The 24,137-nt window shown below is 38.7% G+C and overlaps 2 pseudogenes; both read left to right on the plus strand.

The window, feature by feature from the left end:
- The first annotated feature begins 8,214 nt into the window (after positions 1-8,214).
- On the plus strand, positions 8,215-8,333 carry LOC111737651 (annotated as a pseudogene).
- An 8,413-nt stretch (positions 8,334-16,746) lies between these two features.
- On the plus strand, positions 16,747-16,865 carry LOC111737688 (annotated as a pseudogene).
- Positions 16,866-24,137: the final 7,272 nt, after the last annotated feature.

Here is a 24,137-nt window from a genome sequence, read left to right on the forward strand (position 1 = left end):
AGATCACATCAGCCTGTGTTCCATTGGCTAGAACTCAGTCATATGAGTTCAGCTATAAAGAAGGCTGGGAAATATCTGTGCACTCAGGAGAAAAAGAAAATGAGTTTTGGTGAACACATTTGATGAATAAAAATTAACAATTAAAGTGCCTCTTCTCAAGAGGCCAGACACAGTCTTAGAGCCTCATCATCAGGGCTCTGGAGGGATTTGGGGCGGAAAGACACTGCTGAGCCCCTGTGTCCTAGAATTCATCATAGTCATTTGACTGCCAGTCAATTCCTTCTCTTTTGACCTGCCTTTAGATTCCAAGTCCATGCACGAGGCAGGAAAAATAATGTGGGGCATGTCCTTTCCTGAAAGAGTAGCACAGCCAACATATGCCATTAAAGAGAGGTGAAAAAGCTGACCTCAGTTTTTCTTAAGGATGAAGGAAGAAAGAGGATTCCAGTGTCAGAGACTGGGCTTTAAAAAACTCTCATAAGCACAAAGAATCCTCAGTCTTCACTGTGAGGGCACAAGGTGCCACATGCCCCATTATTTTGGGCAAGCTGACCAAACCAGTCTGGCTTTGAGACCATGCTGCTGCTGGACTCTCAGCTATCTTAACGGCTGGGAAAATATGAATCAATCCTCGAACGATTGATTGCTTGCCATATTGTCATAGCTTCAAATAATAATATGACCATGGTTCGATCTCCTGGGAACAAGGGTTTTAACTAACAACTCACTGACTTTGAAAGAGAACATATTAAAAATTGTGCCATGCAATCCAATCATAAGCCATCATCCAAATTATCTGAGGGTCATCTGATCAACTTTCAACTACCTGACTAGGTCACTACATGGTCACTGCCATACAGGTATTCCATGGATAGTAAAAGAGACACTCTAGTCCCTTCTAGAAAATAACTATATCTGGTAACCAAGTAATGGAGATGCAGAAAAAAAAAAAAAATAGCCCAGAGCATAACAATTTTGGTAATCAATACAAAAGGTTTTCTCTAAATTTCAACTGAGAACTATTGCACAGACATGACATCGATCTCACTGTTTCAGTTTTCCCATTTAAAAAACAGAAATGTTAGTATCCATCCCTATATAGTTTAACTTATTTTTTGGTAAATATCATTCCCTTTCCTAAACCTTCATGGGAGGAGTGCGCTCCCTGCCCCATGGATATTTAACTTGATCATATGACTTGCTTTGGCCATTGAAATGTGGATGGAAGCAACAGTGTACCACTTCTGAATATAGGCCTTAAGAGATATTGTGTCATCCCATTCATCACTCTGAGAACTTCTAACCTCTACCATGAGAAGATCTGCCCCTACCCACGACGGCTGCTACCCCTTCATCCTGAGCCCAAGAATGAGAAAATATATTGAGCAGAGCCACCTGAGCCAATCCTATCTGCCCCATGGGTTTATGTGGAAAAAATAAAGACTTATTATTATATGCCACTGAGTTTGGGGATGGCTTGTTACACAGCATTATGGTGGCAATACCTATCTGGTAGATTCTCCATATGGCAAGAAAATAGCAGCATGAACCATTTGTAATATGAAGCAACTTACATATAAAATAACTAAGCAATTATCATGAGTTTCTTAGAGGCCCTAATATTAGACCAGGGCTTTGAAATAGAGCTCCTGTTGGTGTATATCTATAAGTCAGGTACCAAGAAACTTGCTCTCCTTTCCACAGTTTTGCACATATACCCAGCGTATGGAGTGGGAACTTTGAGCTTATTCTGTTCTTCATTTATAAAATTTATCATTTAATGTCTTTGAAGTCAGGTTGTCCACACAAATCCTGTTTTTGATAGTGCAAATTTCCTCCTTTCCAAGGAAGGCAGAGATAATGGCTCCAGCACAGATGGAGGACATTTCTTCAGGGAAGAAAAGCAGCAGTTAGGTTGGTTAATGCCTCCCCTGGTGAGCCATTGTATTCTTGTTTGGGGCTTCTAGGCCCTCATTTTGGATACAGTGAGACTCTTCAACTGAGATTTATAGCGGAGAAATAGTCAATAAGAACAAATGAATCAATCTGGGAAGCCATCTTGCCCTCCACATAGTACACTTCTTTCTGCTTCCCCCAAGTATTTACCCTTTTCTTACAATCATTATTTATCTGATGAACCCATATTAAAGCACTTTCATGGGTATACTCAGCCATAGGGTATCATAGTACACATGTTGACATGATTGCTGCCTTTGCTTAAATATGTGATTTTATTTATCTATTTAAGAAAGCATCACATCTTTCCATTATGAATAAGTGCTAGGGAATATCAGTTTGGATCTGGTAATGTTCTATATTGTGAAGGGCAGTTTGTAACTCTAAAATCTCCTTAGTTATTTATTCCCCACTCCAACATTCTAGCAGAGTTTTTTTCCTGGCTGAGTTCTAGACAAGAGAGAGTGATGCTAACATTAGGAAATTCTACATGGAATGGTGCCACTTCCCCTCCCAGACTGTGCTCGCCTCAAGCTACACTTCTTTCCTAGGCAACCTCATCCATCCCTGTGGCTTTAAGTATCATCTTTACACTGACAACTCTTACATTTAGACCTCTAGCCCAGAACACTCCCCTGAGCTCCAAATTCATAAAAAATTGTCTTTTTGACACCTCCACTTTAATGGTTTACAGACATTTCAGACACAATATGTCCAAATGGAATTCTTCATTCACTCTCCCCCAACATATAGACACCAAACTCCAACACTGATTTACCCCCAACCATTTTCAATAAATAACATTTTCATCTTTTCAGGGACTTAAGTCAAGAATCTAAGAGCCATCCTTACCCCTCTGTCTCCCTCAGCTCCTATAGCCAATTTCTTACATACTAAGTCCTATGGAGTCTATTTTCAAAACATGTGGAGATTCCATCGCTTCTCTCCACCATTACCACCTTAAGTCAAGCACCATTATCTCTTCACTGGACTCTTGCAAACTCTTATATTTGGCCTTTCTCATTCCATTCTCCACATAATCAGCCAGTGATTTTTTCAAAATGTAAGTCAGGCCATATCATAGTTCTCTTCAAAACCCTCTAGTGACTTCCTGCTGTAAAACATTTCCACAAACTTAGAGTCTTAAAGCAACACGAATTGTTTATCTTACCGTTCTGGAGATTAGAAGTCTGAAATAGATCTCATGAGCTAAAATCAAAGTGTCAACAGGGCCAGTTCTTTCCTGGACACTCCAGATGAGGATCTGCTCCTTGCCTTTTCTAGCTTCTAGAGGCCACCTACATTCCTTGGGTCAGGGCCCTGCATCACCTCAGCCTATGCTTCTGTTATCACATCTCCATCGCTTACTCTGACCCTCCTGCCTCCTTCTTATAAGGACCCTTGTGATTGGGCCCATCTTGATAATCTAAAATAATCTCTCCCATCTCAAAATTCATATCTTAATCACATTTGCAGTTTCTTTTGCCATACAAAGCAACATACTCACAGGTTCTGGTGATTAGGACAGGGCCATCTTTGGGGGCCCATTATTCTGTCTACCACACTTATATCCCATCTACAACAAAATAAAAAGTTGTTTCTTTTGTCTACAAGACTCGACATAATCAGTAGCCCTGCTTTATGTCTGATCTCTTTGTTAAACCCTACTGGCTTTCTTGCTGTTCTTCAAAAAAGCCAAGCCTGCTCCACGCACTATACCTTCTCCCTAGGAAGTGTTCCCCAAAATATCCATGTAGCCCACCCCCTCACGTAGTTCAGGTCTCTGCCCAAATGCCACTTATTGAAAGGACTTTCCTAATAAACTGCCTAACACAGACCCCAACCACACACGGGTGCACGCACGCACTCATGCACACACGCACACACACATACCATCAGGGTTTGTCCTTTACTCAATCTTATTTTTCTCTTTTTATCTAATACAGTATATGTTTATTTGATTATTATTTATTCATTACAGAATGTTTCCTTCCAAATATAAGCTCAATGAGAGCGGAGACTTTGCTTTTGTTCAAAGGTCTTTACACAGTGCCTAAAGAGTACCTGGCTCACTGGAAGCAGTCAATATATATTTGGTGAACAAATGAACGTAAAAGAATAAAAATTCTATTGTATGTTTGTTGTGAGTCATACACCAGGGATTGGCTAATTATCACTATTTAAAGAGGACTTAGTAGAGAAGAAAACAGGCAAAATTTGGAGGTATGAATAGACAGTGAACAATTACACAAAATACTTACTAAGCCTTCCCAGACCTAACACTCCAAGGGTGAATAAAGTAAATTGAATTTATGGACCAAAAAGTATGAAAACTCTCTCACCTCAAGAAAGGTAACAAAATAGCTTTTTATCTTGAACCATGTCCACTGCTCATATACTTGTTGGTTGACAGTTCAAATTTTTTTTTCCAGTTTACCCAAGGCTGTTTGTCAGTGTAAGCAATGCAGGCAAAATAACTCAGGTGTGACTGAGGCAAATATCTACTGAATGAGAAGCCAAGGCCTTCTGGTGGGAGATTTGGGGCAATGATAAATATGAGTTAAACTAAATTATATCTGGGAATGCAGAATTTATTGTTTTCTACTATATCGTGTTTGGGTCCCCACCATGTTCCAGGCATGGAGGATGCAATTTTGGCCTGTTCCCCTGAGGTGCCCATGGTCTCATGATCCTATTCATGCCAGTACACCAATCAGGATAAAGAGTAAGATCTCTCCAGGTAAGGGAGGGAAACAGAGCAATGTCGGTTACTCTGACTCAGGCCAATTGGACCTCAATTAGACTGAGTAACTGAATGTGGTCAGTGGACAATCTATAGAATAGGGGGTTGTGCCTAAACATTGAGACACTAAATTCTCATGCCACCTTGATCTAAGTCTTTACTAGAACCTGTCATTCTCTTGTGACTTACTTTGCCTAATGGGGCCAGAGGCCTGATAAAGTACTTGAGCAATTCTGTTTCCCCTCTTGAACCCACTGCCATGAGAATGTGCCACTGTCATGAGAATGTGCCTAGGCTCACTTATAGGAGAGATTTGAGAGACACTTGGGGAAAAACTGATGTATCCCAACAAAGATCATCCTAGACTAGTCTCAAGCAGACCTGTAACTGACCATAGATGTATTAGTGAGCTCAGTCCAGATCAGCTACACCTGACCCAGATCAGCAGAACCACACAGTCATTAGTACTCATGGGAAGTAGTATATGTTGTTTAAGCCACTGCATTTGGGGATGGTTTGTTACATGGCAATAGCTAACTGATATATGGTAAAGACAGATGGCTTGTTCTCTGAAATGGGTCAACACAGAGAGATAGGGAATGCTGTGCCTCAGGGGATCCATGGTTATGTTGGCTATTACTAGACCCACTGAACACAGAGTCCATTGGCCACAGAGTCACGTCTAAGAACTCTGAAAGGTAAGATGTGCTGCCTGCCTGAGTACGATCAGCTGAGGCGCTAGGATAGTTTGATGTTTAAACTGATCAATATTTTTTTTTAGCCATCTGAAAAAAAACAGATCTGGTCTGATGCTGATGGCCTGTGAAAGTCTCAAGAAAAGAGAAAAGAACAAGAAGTTCTCCCTCCACTCATGAACGTATGCTCCTTGGTAATGAAGGGTAGGATGTGATAATCAACAGTACACCTTCCTGTGCAGACTCAGCAGCCACGCAAAGACCTTAAAGAACTATCACTGACAAAAAATTAAAAACAAGCACAATTTCAAACCATTCCCTCTAAAGTTTTCCCAATGTTTGATGGACATGAATGAATATTCCTCAGACAGCAGAGATTCCTCTCTCAGATTTGCCCTCTCCTTGAAATAAAATCAGCTGGACAGAATTTTTCTTTCCAAATGTAAAATGTTGTTTCCAAACAAAAGAAGTGAGATGTTTTCTACATCTGCTCCACATCCATTCTGCTTTGCAAAAGCATTGTTCATGAGGTTTTTATGATGCAAAAGAATAATTAAGATGAGAGGCACTTCTTGTCTCTGAATCTTTTTTGTTTAAACTTGTTCTGTAAATGGCCAATATCTCCTGTTACTTAGGTTAGCATCTAGAAAATGTTAGCATTTGATTATAAAATCAGCAGCTAATATGCTTAATGACTTTTCATTTTGCTCAACAATAGCTTTAAAAATGCATTTCCATTCATATTCCTTTGACCTCTCCATCAGAACCTTGAGGCAACCATGCTCTAACCATTTACTAAATTGTCCTGGTTAACCTGGGGCCCCTCAATATGGTATGGTGTACCCACAGAGGGAAGAGCAGATTATTGGCTCACAACTAATGTTGTTTTTCAAGAGCTCAAAGTCCATATGCTTAATATTCAGTGAGGTGCTAGGATCCCAAGGAGCTAGTGAACCTTAAGTCTTGATAGGGAGCGTCATATGGGAAAAGTCCCAAAATTGGTGGCTAAGAAAGCCCAGTGGAGATGAATGGGAGACGCTGATGTTGAGGAGTACCTGGGAGCAGAGGGCAGTAGACTGAATTGTGCACCCCACAATCCATATGTTGAAGTCCTAACTCCCAGTACTTCAGAATATGACTGTATTCAGAGATGGTCTCTTTAAATAGATAATTAAGTTAAAATGAGGTCATATGGGTGAACCCTAATCCAATATTACTAGTGTCCTTGTAAGAAAAGATTATGACACAAACACAGAGGGTAGATTATGTGAGGACACAGAGAGAAGACCACCATCTGCAAGCCTAGTAGAGAGGGCTCAGAACTAACCAACTCTGCTGACACCTTGATCTCAGACTTCTAGCCTTTAAAACTGTGAGAAAATACATTTCTGTTGTTTAAGCCGTCCAGTCTGTTACGGCAGCCTGAGGAAACTAATATAGGCCAACTCTAGTAGTGTCTATGTCCTGAGTCCAGTGGATATACCACTAGACATAGAGTGTTCTCCAATGGTCACAAACTTATGTATTCACCATTGTGATTCTTTAGAAGCCTCCCTACTCACATCACACAATGAGCTACATGCAAGGGGGATTCAAACATTCCTTAGGTCTCCATGATCTGAGGAACCACTGGCCCCATCCACTCCTCACATCACAGTCCCTCCTGTCTTCTGTCTTCCGGCTCCCTGGGGACTCTTCCACTATTTCCTTTCCTGCCTTGCCTTCTAGACCTATTGCTCTGTACTGGGCTAATTTTCAGGTTTTCCTCCCACCAGCCATACTCTCCCTGTTTGATCAAACTTGGAGTCTCCCACTCTAAAGGGCAATCTTCTAATCAGAAACCCTGTAGGCATTTAAGCATGCATAAACCAGGTAAATTTTGCTCTAGCCTAGTGCTTCTCAAATTTTGATGTTGCATGTCACCTGAGAATTTCATTAAAAAACCAATTATGACTCAACTAGGTCTGGGTATAGCCTGAGATTCTGCATTTCCAACAAGCTCTTCAGTGCTCCTGAGGCCACTGGTGAAAAGATAACCAGGGTTTCCTAACCTCGGCACTATTGACATTTGGGGCCAAATAATTTTTTGTGATGGGGGTTATCCTGGGCATTATAGGATGTTTAGAAGTATCTCTCACCTCAACCCACCAGATGCCAATAGCATCCCCCCGTTGTAATAACCAAAAATCTCTCCAGACATTGCCAAGTATCTCTAAGGGTAGAGAGGTAAGCAAAAATCACTGCAGTGAGAACCACTTCTCAGGTTTATATGTTTCACTTCTAGCATTGTTTCCTGAAGTCTTTCAGACCACAGCATATTGGAAAAAGGAATGTAAACAAACAATGGACCCAAAGTATACCAGACAATGAAGGAGACAGTTTGCTGTAGGAGGGACCAGCTTCCCCAGGCCTAGGCTAGCCACAAGCACCATCTACATAATTTATAAGGCCCTGTGCAAAATGAAAATGTAGGGCCCCTATTCAGAAATTCTTAAGAATTTCAAGACAGCACCAGCAGAGCCCTAAACTAAGCACCATGTGATTATACCAGTAGTACACCCCTGAAGCTGGCACTGCCAACCACTTTGAGAATCCTCACTGAAGAAATACTTGCTGGTTAGGAACATCTACCCTAAAGGATTCTCTGCCTGTTATCTTCCCCAGTGGAGTAAGAATCACCAATGGCCTGGTGCAAGTTTAATGTACTGAACATTGAATGAACAACACTTCCCAAACTGTTCTGCTTTGTTCAATTTGTTGATCGATGAATCTCCCACCAAGAAGGTGAATGACTTGATCCTTTTTTAAAAGCACCAACTGGTCTACGGCCATACCACCCTGAATAAGCCAGATCCCATATGATCTCAGAAGCTAAGTGTGGTTGGGCCTGGTTAGTACTTGGAAGGGAGACCACCTAGGAAGACCAGGTGCTGTAGGCATAAAAATAAGGGATTGTAAGCTGACAAGGTCCTTGCAATCTGTGAGGTCAACCAAAGGTTGCCTCATCTAAAAAATAAAAAATAAAATTAAATAAATAAATAAATAAAAGCACCAACTGGTAACAAAAGACCAAAAAAGATAAAGATGTTGAAGAAGCTTACTCTTAGTACAGCTATTTGAAAGAAGGACTGAAGGGTCAATGTGGGTGAACTGAGAATCAAGTTAGTTGACAGTGATAAAAGTTTCCCAAGCAAGTTTCTCCTGAATAAAAGGAGCTTGTGTTGGGGGACTCAGTCTACCTGCAGAAGTAGAGTACCTCTGTCATCTTCTTTTCACTTTGCTTTGACCAGTACATATGAAGAGCTGGGCCTGCAAGTTAGACTAATGGGAAACCAAAACGATGATGCAGAAAAGTCAGATCCCCTGAGAAGAGCTGGTAAGCAGAAGAGAGCTGTGATAAGCACTGCTCACAAGAGGGCCTGCCTGCCTCCTGGCGCAAGCAGAAACAAACCATCAGCAGTGGCAGCCATGAATGAGCTCTAGGTAAAAGAAAATTATAAATTGGTCATGAAGAGGGGAAAAAGAACTACTGCTCTAAATAGTAATAGAAAACAGCTGAGTTTAGAGCAAAGGCAACCAGCCTTATCTACATATTCTCCTATTTTTACCTTGCACTAGAACACCACTTCTTTATTTCATTCTTATGGTAAATGTATTCATTTCCTAGGGTTTCTGCAACAAATGACATTAATTTATTCTTTCCCAGTTCTGGAGGTCAGAAGTCTGAAATCGAGGTGTCAACAGGGCCATACTCTCTCTGAAAGCTCTATGGGAGGATCCGTCCTCACTTCTTCTAGCTTTTGATGGCTCCAGATGTTCCTTAGCTTGTGGCGGCATCCCTTTAATCTCTGCCTCCAACTTCACATGGCTTTCTCCTCTGTGTCTCCTGTCTCACAAGGACACTTGTCTTTGAATTTAGAATTCATATGGCTAATCCAGGATAATCTCACCTCAGGATCTTTAACTTAAGTATATCTATGAAGACCTTTTTCCAAATAACATTCACAAAGAATAGATATTAAGATATGGTTCTTTATTTTGGGGAGCCATGATTCAACCCCTCCCCAAAATTTTCTATGACAGCAAACAAAAATTAATATAATTATTTTTTGGAAAATCTATCATTTTAAAGGAAGTTACCTAATAGGCCAGATTATGTGCTACGTGAGGGGAGACCCAATTGCCATGTGTACTTGTTTTCATGAGGACACTTCTATTCCATTCTCCAGGAGAGAGTAAAACTGAAGTTCTTCTGTCCTCCCCTCCTTTGCCCCCACTTTGGATCTCCTCATGCACTCATTCCTATGGGAGGGTAACAGACTAATTTTTCTGTGGAGACTAGGGAAGATTTGATATCTTTGGGGCAACTTGCCAAGGATAGATGAGCAAGCAGCTTATCTATTCCCCTACACGTGATGGGTCACTGGGCAGCTGGCAACCCTCTGTTGGGAACTTGCTAGGAATGGTTATTGAAAATCCAGCTTCACTTAGATAGGTCCAAAGTCTAGATTTAGGAATTATCTGCGAAAACATTCATTTTGACCTTAGGTCCTAGTTTTATTTTCTAGCACAGCTAATCAAAGACCCTGAGTTTAAAGAGTTTGGCCCTAGACTTGCTCATTAATATAACTGAGGTTTCGCTTGATAATGACCTGGTTCTCCGTGCCTATTTTCAACTGGATAAGGGTCTACAGGGAGAGAGGAGGGAGGATTAGAATCCTTTAATCTCCAACATACCCCTTTTCTATTTTCTCCAGTTTATACATCCCTAACCATTGTTCAAATATACAAGGCAGGGTCATAGCTACTCTTTACTGATAGCTACTGTTTATTGACTCTTAGCTATGGAAACTAAAATGTATTATTTAGAAAAGACAATCAACTTTTATAGTTGTGGCCTTGTAAAGTGAAACTTAGAAAGTAATAATACATATTATATAATTCAAGAGGTGAATTGCATAAAAAATGTTGTAAACTTGACAGCAAAATTTCAACATAAAATCCTAAATATTTACTTAGCTGTATGTTGACTGTAAAACATCAAGCATTCTCTAGAATGAAAGAATAAAGAATTGCCCTCATAATAGTGAAAAACAAGAAAATACCTAAACGTCTATCAGTAGAGGATGGTTAAATAAATTCTGGTATCTCTGTAGACTGGGGTAGGATATAGCCACCAAGAAAAAAAGGCACATTACATAAAAGTAGAAGTTTCAGAATAATTCATAGCATAGAAACCTATTTATGATACAAGAAACAAATCACATATTTCTATATGTTCCTATACATGAAAATGCTAGGGAAAAGGGCTGCAAGGATTTACACTGAGCTAATTATGGTAGACATCACTGGAAAGGGGAGCAGCTTGGAGGCAGCGTGAAACAGGTAAATGGGGTTTTCAAATTTGGGGTGTTATTTTGATTTTTGAAGATTAGCATGCATGTGCTTGCTACTCGAATAATTTAAATAATCATGTCAATTATTTTATTTTTTAAAAGGCAAGTGGCAAATACTGGATTTTTTTAGACGCTGGAAAGGAACAATTAGGTTTTATAAAAATATCACACTGAAACACTGAAACAATTCAATAACTCAAACAAGTATCTATTCACACACATGTATGTGTATGCTATATGTATGAAATCATATCTAAGTAGTATGAATTTTATTAACAACTAATTTCATTTTATTGAGCAACCGGTGATTATTTTTTAGAACTGTTTTTTTTTTTTTTTGGCTTCCAAACAAGTACAAGTTGCATTTAACAAAAGAGCAATTCTCTGCTCCCCACTTCCACCCTGACTCTCCAGGGTTACCCCCGTTGCAGGTCAAAGTGAACCAGCCCTGTACTCTGACAGTTCACAACAGCAAGACCTCTTTCATGTGATTACTGTAAGTAGAGAAATCTCTGGTCATGACCATGGGATTGAAAGAAAAAGCCACATGACATGATAGAGTCAGCAAAGGCTTTGGGAGTCAGATCCACCTAGTTTACAATTCTGGTTCTGCCAACTTGTGATTAAATGGCCTGGCGGAATAATTTTATCTCACCTGTTAAATGAGGGATAAAAAATAAATACTTCAGAGGGTTAGAGTGAAGGTTCAAGGAGGTAATATATAGCAAACATCCAGATAGAACTGGACCTCGCATGGAATATGACAGCAAATGCCATCTGCTCCCTGTTTTTGGAGGGTCCGGCAATTCTATCTTGGTCTTTCATGAGTGAGAGGCTCTGTACTTTTGAGTTGACAAAAGGCAGCAGAGAGCAGCAGGAATGGCTTACCTACCAACTTTGTGCTCTGTGTTCCTTGACCAGGGCTAGGGTTGAGTATAAGTTCTGTTACTAGAAGTTTTCAAGGTAAACACACACTAACTTCACATCTTTCTCATTTCGAAGCTTTTGTCTTAGAGCAAGTGCCTTATAAGCTTGATTCTTTATTTAGTCCAATTAAAGTATACTCTTTTTTCCTCTTCTTTTTGGGGCCAGGCCAATTGCATGAAATAAGTTTCTAGAATTCCTTTAAAGGAAAATTCTGCTCTTCCATTCCTATTGGCATTTGACAAGTTTAAAGTTACGATCCTTATCAGTAAGTTTCCATCATCTTTCTGTTTCCTTCCCCAGCCCGCACTGACATCTTCGACAACTGGTCAAGACCTTGCTTAGTATTCACAGTTTCTGAACACTTGGAACAGTGCTCTAAAATTTCCTGAGTGAATCAGATGCTAAAAATAGAGCATCCACTCTTCTCTTATAAAACCCAAAGCTTGTCCACCCCTCATCTCCATTCACTGCCCGTCCCTGCCAGCACCCTGTTTTGCCATCTCAAGCTTCCTACCCACCCAACAGACCACAGGAAGGTCCGTGAAGTGCAATAGAACACTCAAGTGTCAGGTAGGCTTTGCTACACCCACACCAGCCAAAATATGAAGTTAAAATGGTGAGTGAACATTGACCAGCCTTGTTGTGGTGTTAAATTACATAATGTACGTAAAGTGCCCAAGATAGCACTAGACACCTAGTGGTGGTGGTGATGATGACAACATGATCTCCTCCCCTCCTCCTTTCCCTCCCTTCCTCCTCTTCCTCCTCTTCTGTCCTCCCTCCTCCCACTCTTCCTCCTTCTCTTTCTCCTTTTTCTTGTTATTTTAACAATAATAACAGCTATCATTCTGGAGCTCTTACTAAGTGTCAGGCCCCTAAGCTAAGGGTTTCCCAAAACATTGCATTTAACCCTTAAAACAACTGTCTGCAAGACAGATATTACTGAGCACCCCAATTACAACAAAGACAATAATTAGTAATAAGACACTGGGCTGCTAAGTCCAAATATCTGGGTCTGAATCACCGCCTGGTACTTATTAACTGCTGGTCCCTGAACAAATCTCTTCTATAAAAAGGTAAAATAAATATAGTAACTACTATGTTGGGCTGCTGAGAGATTTGAGGTCAGGGTATAGTATCTGGCACATAGTAGGGCTCTCCGTGTAGTTGCTTTTCCTCTTCATCTTCTTTTACTACTCCTAATTCTATAAACTAAAGCTGCACAATAGAACAGACAACTAGAATTTTAAATGCAAGCCACAGAGGTAACTAAATTTTCTATGTTCACATTGAAAAAAAAGGTTTTAAAAACGAGGTGAAATTAACTCTAACAATAAATTTTATCTAACTCAATATATCCAAAATATTATCATTTCAACACGTCAATATATATTCAATATAAAAATCATTAATGAAATAGTTTACATTCTTTTTTTAATTCTGTTTGTCATCTGGTAGGGACTTTCAACTTGTCGTATATCTCAGGTCACACCAGCCACATTTCAGGTGCTCAATACCAACATGTGGCTGGTGGCTACAGTACTGAACAGGGCGCTGACAGACAAAGAAGATGGAGATAGGTCAGTGAGAGTAAGTCATCTGTCCCAGCCCACGCAGCTTGGAAGTGGTATGACCAGGATCCAAAACATGGCTCTCTAGCTCCAAATCTATAATAATTTTGTAATAGTCATGAAACAATTAAACAGTGGCTCAAGGGCCTAGTTTTACTTCTTCTAGATCTCCATGTGAAATGATTATCATGCTATAAGGGTTATCCCTTTAGGCTAGCAGTTTGCCTCCCATCTCTCTAACCAGCTGTTGCCACAATAATGGGCATGTGCCTTCTTAAGAGGAGGACCTCTTTCTCTTATTAAGAAATAAATACAGGTGAACTCTTCACCTCCTTTCTCTCCCAGAAGTAACATTTTTCCATAAGTTTTTGTGTCCTCTACTTGAGGCCAGACCTTGGCAAGTCTGAGACATCCTCAAGGAGTGGGATGACTAATTGGTGCTGGTCTCTAGCGACAGTACACCACTTGGTTATTCACCACAGTGAAGGACACATAAGCCTCAGTAATCTCTTCCAATCACTTTGAATTGCTTGGCTCAAATCCATGCATTTATATCCAACCCCTCATGTTCCCTGATCCTTGACCCATTTTGGAAAACATGTTTGCCTGAGGTGACCTTTAAAAGAGCAGCACTGATAGTTTCTCTTCATCCTCCTGTTCTACCCTCTTGAAGGAGGCCACTGAGCAACCCCAATTTATTATAAAAGGTAAAGTCTTCCTGCCCTCTGTGCTAACAATTCCCAAATGCTGGTCGGAGACCAAATTTTTACTTGTTCTGGACAAATGGACATTTTAAGTTTTGTCATAGAACTAAATTTACTCCATATAGAAGCTGACCTGTTTTGGTGTTCTAGCCACACTCTCTTATAACCATTTGTGAGCAATATTGGGTAGGGGTGGATATTCCAGATGGTACAGACTGTGTGCTTTAGGTGAAAACTCTAACTTCTACCACACCAGAACTGGGGATACTGGAGTCCCAGAAGCATGCATCCCAAGCACTGGAGCTAACCACCCAAGTTAAAGAGAAATGAAAACTCCACAACAATTATGTAATTTTAATTTTCTCTTTGAAATAGTGGTGAGAGTAGATGGTGGTGTGCCTTTCTCTTTGAATGTCCTTACTTGACATGATAAGAAGTTGACTCTCCTATATTTAAGTTCCCTAGAGTTATTTATATGTAAGTGCTTACAGCATTGTGTTAAGTTCTTAAAACTACTCTGCAATGTATATATTATGTAGATCTATAAAATCTCTATCTGGAACTGCAGATCTAATACTTATGCAATGGCATAAGATGTGAAAACCCTTGAAGACTAACGAGAAATCTACAGATCAACAACCTGTTTGAGAGGCAGTATGAAAAGAGAGTAGCTCAGTTCTGCCATTTACTGGGGCTCATCACTTGATTCCTTTTCTGAAATGAGTGGACCAACTTCTTTCCATCATGACACCATCAGTAAAATATCAGCTAACATTAATTCTGTTGGGCATTGTGCAAAGTGTCTACATGCAAAACCAACTTTAACTCTCACAATAACTGTTGGATGGGGATAAGTATTCCTGAATGAGGATAAGAAAATCAAGAAGCAACTTATCCAAAGCTCCAGAGCTAGTGAGTGGAATGGCTGTAATTCAAACCCAGAGCAGTCTGATTCCAAAGCCTTTGTTCATAACTGCTGTGTTAAAGTATATTGTATAGCTATGCAGAAACACATGGAACATTTGGGTGTAAAAATCTATACACGATATTGTGGATTTTGCAGCTCTCTTTAATGTGGATGGTTAGCTGTAGTGTTGGGGATAGCAAGATCTCCACTTCTGATGTGTTAGAAGTTAATTAGATTTTTTACCCAGGAGACTCAAGCTGTGCCATTCTGACACTGGCCACAATGGGAGTACAGAGAGAGTGTGACTGGCGCAGGGCAAATCCATCTCAGTCTTTCGCCTCACTACTCAGAACATACACGACAATGCAAAAGGCAATTCATTGCCTCACGTTTCTCCAATATCGCCCTGTGTCTAGCCTACACTCTACAAGGCATGATGTACAAGAATTTTCTGTGTACTGATCATTTCATCACCAATGTCTCCACGTTTTATTCCTGTGAGAGGAGTTATAATTACACTAAAGGAGTTATAATTACACTAAGGAGTTCAAATGGAGCCTAAATTTGTCAGAAGCCCTTACTCTGGCTTCTATCATAGTTTCTCCACGCCCCTGCACCATCACAAAGACAAAGTGAGCAGATTTAGAGCACCATCCTATGGAAGCTATGACTGCTTACACCCAAATGTTCCCTGGCTGTGAAAGAAGACTAAAGTGAATTCAGTGGATAAACATAGTGAGCCACACTGGACACAGCTCAGATTTAGATAATTATTCAGCCAGGACTGGGCATGACTTGAGTTCGATGTTTAACAAAAGAAAATAGACTTGGCCTCTGCCACCCTGGAACCAATCTTGCCAATCAAAAGCAAAAGAACCATATATTTTCATCTGCAAAACATTTATGGGTATCTATCTATGGCTTGGTTCAGGTCCAGGCACAAACTTGAATTAAATGTTGAAATTGATGACTCAGAGCTTAGCTGGAAATACAGAAGAGAAATGGAGCTGTGAACTGGGAGGAAATGTGTCTGAGGACAAGAGGGAGAGACGAAAGAGCCAGATGCTCAGACCTACATTCTACCTGGCTGCCCCAGGAGCTTCCGTTAAGCTGTCGTGCTATGGGCAGCAGAGGGCACTATTAATACATTAGGAAGTGAGCAGCACACTTGAATAAACAGCAGATTTAGAATAAGTTTGAGTGAGGTATCTGGGGAGGAGAAGGTCATAGGATGATAGTTATCACCTTTATTGTTTCCTATTCTCAAACTCACAGGTCAACAAGGCTCTAAAGTAAAGAGTGGCTACAGAGCCAAAGTGACTCCTATATGGAACTTCAGGTTTTTAGGATCTAAAGTAGAAATACACACACACACACACACACACACACACACACACACACACACACACACACACGTACACACACATCCATGTTAAATAGAACGATTACTACAGTCGATCTTTATGGTGTTAAATGCTTTACATGCATTATCTTATTTAATCTTCAACTCTGTGTGAGTAGGTCCATCTCCATTCTATAGATGAGAAAACTGAGGCTCACAGAGGTTAAGTGACTTGCTCCAAGTGACCAACTAGTAAGTAACAGGTTTGGAATCTGAGCCAATTTCAGAGGCTGAAACACATACTTGTAACTACCATGCTATACTTCATGGCAGACATCTTTTCCATAAAGACCAACAGGAATTGTAAGTGTAAATTCGGTGTTACTCTATCTATGCCTCAGAAGTTGTGAAAAGTAAGGGTGCTTAAACTCTAGCATAGCCTCTCTTCTTCTGCCAGCCAACTCCTGAACTTGTTCCAACAAAAATCAGGTTAAAAAGCTGATGGCTCTACAGCCATGCCACCCTAAACATGCCCAACCTCGTCTGATCTCAGCAGCTACGCAGGGTCGGGCCTGGTTAGTACTTGGATGGGAGACCATCTGGGAAGACCAGGTGCTATAGGCTTGAAAAAAAAAGAAAAGAAAAAAGCTGATGGCTCTGTTAGCAGTTAAATCCTGAAAATCTAAATGCAGCCCAGGCATTTTAACCTCAACACTAACCCTCAAGGTAATCCAATTTCTCAGGAAGCCATTAAGTTAGGGCATGTTCATCCTTTGATCCACTTCTATCTAGAAGATCAAGCACAGAGCATGGCACAAGTAAATTCTCAATAAATGATGAATATATACATTAGTCAACCAATGATTCAATGACAGGCAAATAGAATCAAGAAAATCAACAGACCCCATAGATGGTTGACATTCTAGAAATAACACCAATGTGAACTTATATCCTTATCTTCTCTAAAATAGTCTGCTTGGGAACTCCTATGATATTTAACTTCTAGATTCTTCTAGAAGCATTGCTCTGGCCAATATTGCTCATAATGTTCCCATAAACGAATCTGATAGAGACACAGAGGCTATTCTTTTTGGAGTTCTCAATGTTTGAAGTGCATTACAGATCTAGTTCAATTCTTTTTCCAGGGATGACAAATACATGGCATGTGTGCCTCTACCCTCCCCACTCTCCATGCACAAGAGAGACCGTGTTAATGGATCATGACACTCCTTCCATTGAGCGCAGATGGCCATTAAAGTATCCATCAGACTAGGGATGCGAGGTAAAAACTACTTATTTTCCTGACTCAAGACATTTGGAATCACTACTTCAGCATCACAGCCAAGTGATGACCCAGCTCATGTCTGAACACCTCCATTCACTGGAAATACATTCTCATAAAGACAGCATACTTTATCTTCAGAATTCTGTTAGAAAACCTTACTTAGGGACACATCCGCATGAACATAGAGGTAGCACACCTGCGCCTGCTATCTCTTTCCAAATTTTTATTAAAATACACTTGAAGATACAAACAACAGACTGCAGCTGGCCCTTGCAGAAATAAAACCATGACAAAAATCCAGGGGGAATTTTCTCTAATTGCATTGATGATAGGGATTGATGGAAAAACACATTTTGGAATACACGCCATATGTCCTACTCTTTAATACATAACAGCATAAATGCCCCCGAAGAAAGTAGAAAACACGTCAGCCCCTTACTCCATTAAAATTCATTTAACGCCCTTATTTCTAAAGTGCCCAGGAAAGAAATGGAAGGCAATCCCCAGGAACATCTGTGTGAGGTACCCAGAACTAGGGTCACAGTAGGGACCCATTAATGGCTCTTTTTTATTTCCATTCATTCTAAGACAATAATATCGACATGTGCTATGGCAAGAATTAGCTTTGATTCTGAGGTGTTTGGGTACCTAAGGAAAAGCCATATTATTAGCAGTATGGTCTCTCATGCCCACATTATACAATGAACTACAAACAGTGTCTGAGAAGCCAAATTGGGGTAAGAAAGGCCCATCCTCACTCCTGTAGGCCCACACTCAAGAGTTACTTGCCTGCTGGGCATGAAATGTGAGCTTGTACATGTGCAAAGCACTGAAATCCAATCAGAGAGGAAAGTAAATACCCAAGTGGGCCCTGGAAAGGCCCTAAGGGAATTCTGCCCAGTCTGTTCACAAGATACCTCTTACCCTCTAAGGAAGAGCTAATAGGATTGCAACAATACCATACCCAGAGCAAAGAGGCCACTAACAAAATAATGTGTTGAGTAAATGAATAAAAAAATGACTAAATGAATGAATAATAAAGCAAATAAACTTAAAGGGATAATGGGCATAGGAAAAAGAAGAACATGTCTCTATAATTTATGTTCTTTAAGAAATGGGCAGAGCATGGATTTTTGCAGAGCTAGGCCAGGAGTCACAGAGAGGAACAGACGGACAGGGTGAGGAACACATCCACTGAGAGCTCTCTCTACCAAGGCTCACTGGGAATTCAGATATTCAATAGCAGAACCTAGGCCCTCATGAAGGTGAAGAGCAGAAGAGAAAATGTGGAAATTAAATCAGCCATGTGCCTTTGAGAGCTGAGAAACTCCAGATGGATGAGGAAGTTGGGACTGTTTCTCCAGGTTCTCTCCCTCTCATCACTTGGGTTACTTCATTGGAGATGCCCTCCCTGACAATCTAAAATACAGCCTCCCTTGCGCTCACTATTTTACTCACTGTGTTGTGCTTTTCTTCGTATTTATTTGCATATATGTTTATTGTCTCCCAGACTAGAAACCCCATGGAGACAGAATTCTTATCTGCCCACTACTGTGCCCTTACTCCCCAAAGGAGTACTGGGCATGTAGGAGGCATTTAATGAGTATTTATTATATGAATGCATGAATAAGTCAAGGGAAGAAAAACTGACTACAATCAAACATAGTTTTACTCTTTCAGAACAAAGGTAGGTTTAATAATAGGAAATCTACAATATAATGTATCATATTGATAGGTAAACTTTAAAGATAAATTGAAAAGTAAATCAATAAAATATAATATCTAGTTATAATTAAAGCAAAAAAATTTTTTTAAAAATAATTTAAAAAATTTAGCATATTAGTAATAAAAGTAAATTGATTTAATGTGACATGAAAACTAAGTTAAATAAACTATCATATTTAATGGTGAAACACTAGTAACATCCCTCCTAAAACCAGAAATGAGATAAAATTATTTTAAATTTTCTTCTAGGAGTTCTATTTCATTCAATAAGTTCTAGATGGAATAAAGAGTTAAATGTATACATAGGACACTTTTTATGTTTTTTAAAAAGTGAAAAATTACCTGATTTTACTCAAAGTATTCAAGCATCAAAGTAGTGAAAAAATCATAAGGGAACAGACATATTTGTCTCAACAAAATTAAAGCTTTCTTAACTTGTAAAAGAAACAAAATAAGAGAAAATTCCTTTAAAACTCTACAAAGTGTGCAAAGTATGTGTGTGCATGTGTTTGTGTATATAATTATATTTCAATTAAAGTTTCAAAAATATAGCTAATAAATACTTCAATACATTGACAGTGCTTCTAAATCTCTAATAAATATTCTTAAGACAAATTTGTAAAATTTCAAGTCACAAAATTTCAAGTCACAAAATTTCAAGTCACAAACTACAAAAGAAATGCAAATGTCCAAATAGAAATTATTCAATTTCTCCAATAAAGAATTGCAAAATAAAACAATAAAATCAAATTTAAAAACTATTTTTTTAATTTTTATTTTTCAATTAGAGTTGACATTATATTAATTTCATGTGTATAGCATAGTGGTTAGACATTTATATAATTTACAAAGTGATTCCCCTGATTGGTCTAGTACTCACCTGGCACTATACATAGTTACTACAATATTATTGACTATATTCCCTATGCTGCACTTTACATCTCTGTGACTATTTTGTAAACTACCAATTTGTACTTCCTAATCCCTTCACCTTTTTCACCCAGCCCCCAACCCTCCTCCCATCTGTCAATCACCAGTTTGTTCTCTATATCTATGAGTCTGTTTTCGTTTTATTTATTTTGTTCCTTAGATTCCACATATAAGTGAAATCATATGATATTTGTCTTTCTCTGTATGAATTACCTAGCATAATATCCTCTAGGTCCATCCATGTTTTTGCAAATGGTAAGATTTCATTTTTTATGCCTGAGTAATATTCCATTGTATATATGTGCCACATCTTCTTTATTCATTTATCTATTGATGGGCTTTTAGGCTGCTTCCATATCTTGGTGCACATGAACATAGAGTTGCATATATCTTTTCAAATTAGTGTTTTAGTTTTCTTTGGATAAATACGCAGAAGTAGAATTGCTACCTCCAAACTGTTTTCCTTAGAGGTCATATTTGCAAGTCCACCAAAAGTGCACAAGGGTTCCTTTTTTGCCACGTCCTCACCAAAACTTGTTTTTTAATTTATTGAAGATAGCCATTCTGACAGATGTGTGGTGATATCTCATTGTGGTTTTATTTTGCATTTCTCTGATGATTTTAGTGACACTGAGCAGATTTTCATATGTCTGTAGGCCAGCTATATGTCCTCTTTGAAGAAATGCCTATTCAGATCCTTTGTCTATTTTTTAATTTTTTTTTTGTATTGAGTTATTTAAGTTCTTTGTAAATTTTAGATATTAACTCTTTATCAGATGTATCTTTGGCAAATATCTTCTACCATTCAGTAGGTTGTCTTTTCATTTGGTTGATAGCTCCCTTTGCTGTGCAAAAATTTCAGTTTAAAGTAGCCTCATTTGTTTATTTTTTCTTTTGTTTCCCTTGCCCGAGGAGATATATCAGAAAAAAATATAACTAAGAGTAATGTCAGAGTTTGTTGCCTATGTTTCCTTTCAGGAGTTTTATGGTTCGAGGTATTACATTTAACATTTTAATCCATTTTGAGTTTATTCTTGTAAATGATATAAGAAGGTGGTCCAGTTTCATTTTTTCTGTGTGTATCTTTCCAGTTTTCCCAATACCATTAATGCTTTTCTTTTTAATGATCATGCTCTAGAATTTTGAAGTGGAGTAGATCAGGTTCTCTAATTTACTGGAAGCGGGAAAATAACTGTTGAGAGCCAAATGTTAAAATCTACTTTTCTCTCACTTCTAATATATTTTCCACATTACAGCCAGAGTAATCTTCTCAAAGGGCAAACATGACCAGGATACTTCCTTATCTAAAATACTTTGAGGGCTTCCCATTGCTTCTAGAATAAAGATCTAAATCATAAACAACCTGTCATCTGGTCCCTGTGTTCCTCTGAATCTTATGTCCCAATAACTGTTTTACATCAACTGCACTCAATGTTCCTCAGTCTTTACAAGTGTGATCCTTTTTTCTGGAACACTTTGCTCCTTTTCCCAACTCACCTTTATTCTTCCTAGGTCTCAGCCCAGTCTTCAATTCCCAAGAAAATTTTCTCTGTCTCTCTGAATAGGAGAGACATTCTTTCAATAAAGATTCTTTGAACACCATGGACCTCTCCTTTCTGGCACATGTCACAGTTTTAATTTTATGTTTATTTGGGGTGGTTACTTAATATCTGTCTCTTTCCTTACACTGTGAGCTCCCAGAAATCAATAGCCAATCTCACTGTGTTTGCTATTATAACCTGAGTACCTAAACCATAGGAAATGCTCAAATTTTTTTACTGAAAAAAGCAAATTACTCCAGTTCATCTTAGCCTCTCCTAAAATAGCAGGACCTAAAGCTTCACTCATTCATGGTTTGCCAAGGCAAATATGTACAGGACATGTACATTTCTGAATATAGCCCTATTAAAGGGTTAAACAAAAATGAAATTACTATCCTCCAACATGTTACCATCAGACCATGTTGTCTCCAATTTTATTCTCATGTACTTATATTTCTAGATTCCAAGGTGAGATGTTATGTTTATACCTACTAAATTTCCTCTTGTAAATTAAGCTCATAATTTCAACCTTTTTAAGATACTTCTGAATCCTAATTTTGTCAATTTCTATGTTTCCTCTAGTTTAATATCACCCACAATTAGTTTTCTTCTAAATTATTGATTAAGAGTATACAATTATAATAATGACTATTAGAATATCTACCATTTATTGAGCCCTTACTTAAAAGCACCAGATCCTGTAACAAACAATTTGCATGCTGACTCCTGTCACCTTCAGAACAACATTATGAGGTGGGTATTTTCAACTCAATCTTTAGAGATGATAAATTTATGTCTCTGAGGATAAGAGAATTCATTTGAGATCTCATCATACATAAATGGAAAGATAAGGATTTGAACTCAGTCATCTATGTCTCCTGAGCCTGTTTACATGACTCTAATAGTTTTCAAACTTTTTTTAGCCGTAAAGTCTATTGTTTCAGCCAAATCTCACATGAAAGCTTGCAATACAGCTAAAATCAGAATAGATATCTGCCTAGCACAGCTTCAAAACCACTGCAGTGCACTGGGCTGATTTTCAAAAAAGAAGGCCATTACAAAGAAGTCAGAGGACTGAACGAACCCCTAAAAATCTGTTTGACTCATAGTATTGGAATCAGTCACTTGTTCTAGAATATACTAAAATGTTCTGGAACATTTTAGAATATCTAAGACAGTCTATAAAAATGGAAATGTTTCATTCCATGTTGTCCAATATGATAGTCACTAGCCACAAGTGCTACTGAACACTAGAAATGTAGCTAATGAACTCAAAAACTGAATTTTTAAATTAAATTTAAATTTAAATTAATTTATACTTAAATTTAAATAGCTACACAAATTATAAGTTGGCCTTAGTATACCAGCCTCTATCTCATACTTCCTTATTATCTTCAAAGTACAATAGAGTCATAAAGACTGGAGGAAACTTAAATGCATATTACTCAGTGAAAGAAGCTAATCTGAAAAGGCTACATACTGTATGATTCCAAAGATATGACACAATATAAAAGGAAAAACTATGGAGACAGTAAAGAAATCAGTGCTTACCGGGGATTAGCGTGAGAGAGGAATAAATAGGCTGAGTACTGAAGGTTTTTAGGGTAGTGAAAATACTCAATATGATGCTGTAACAATAGATACAAATAATTATACAATTGTTCAAACCCATAGAAAATGGATTATAACAATAAGAGTGAACCATAAGGTAAACTATGGACTTTGAGTGATTATGATATGTCAATGTAGGTTCATCAGTTGTAACAAATGCACCACTCTGGTGTGAGATATTGATAATGGGGAGGCTATACACGGTTGGGGGCAGAGAACTTATGGGAAATCTCTGTACATTCCTCTTAAATATGCTACAAACATAAAGCTGTTCTAAAAAATATAATCTTACACAAACACACACACACACACACACACACACACACACACACACACACACACACACACAGTCTAGATCTCAGGTATCGAAAAAGCTCTGGCAGAAAATGCTCACCAAAGAGCCAAGTGCTTCTCTACATTTCCCTAATTCCCTTGCAGTTAATTTGGAGCTGTGTGAATAGATGTGGCCAAAGAGCTTTGAGTAGAAGTGACACATGGCACTAAGGCTGAGGCAATTAAGACTTAGCGTGTCTTAATATCCTTCTCTCTCTTGGGGGGCCACGTGTTCCAAACAACATAACAAAAAGATATGAGAAGGTATGTCATAAGAGAGAAATAAGTCTTCATTGCCTTAAGCCTCTGAGATTTCAGGGTTAATTGTTACAGCAGCACTGTGTTGCCTAAGCTGACTAATAAATAGTAACAAAGAGAACACCCAAAATTCTTGGCAAAATAAAAACAACAGAGAAGCAGCAAAAGCAAGATTCATAGAGGTGAGGAAGCAGAGACAATAAATTCCAGTAA

This window comes from Pteropus vampyrus, unplaced genomic scaffold (genome assembly GCF_000151845.1).
Source record: "Pteropus vampyrus isolate Shadow unplaced genomic scaffold, Pvam_2.0 Scaffold29, whole genome shotgun sequence".
NCBI lineage: Eukaryota > Metazoa > Chordata > Mammalia > Chiroptera > Pteropodidae > Pteropus > Pteropus vampyrus.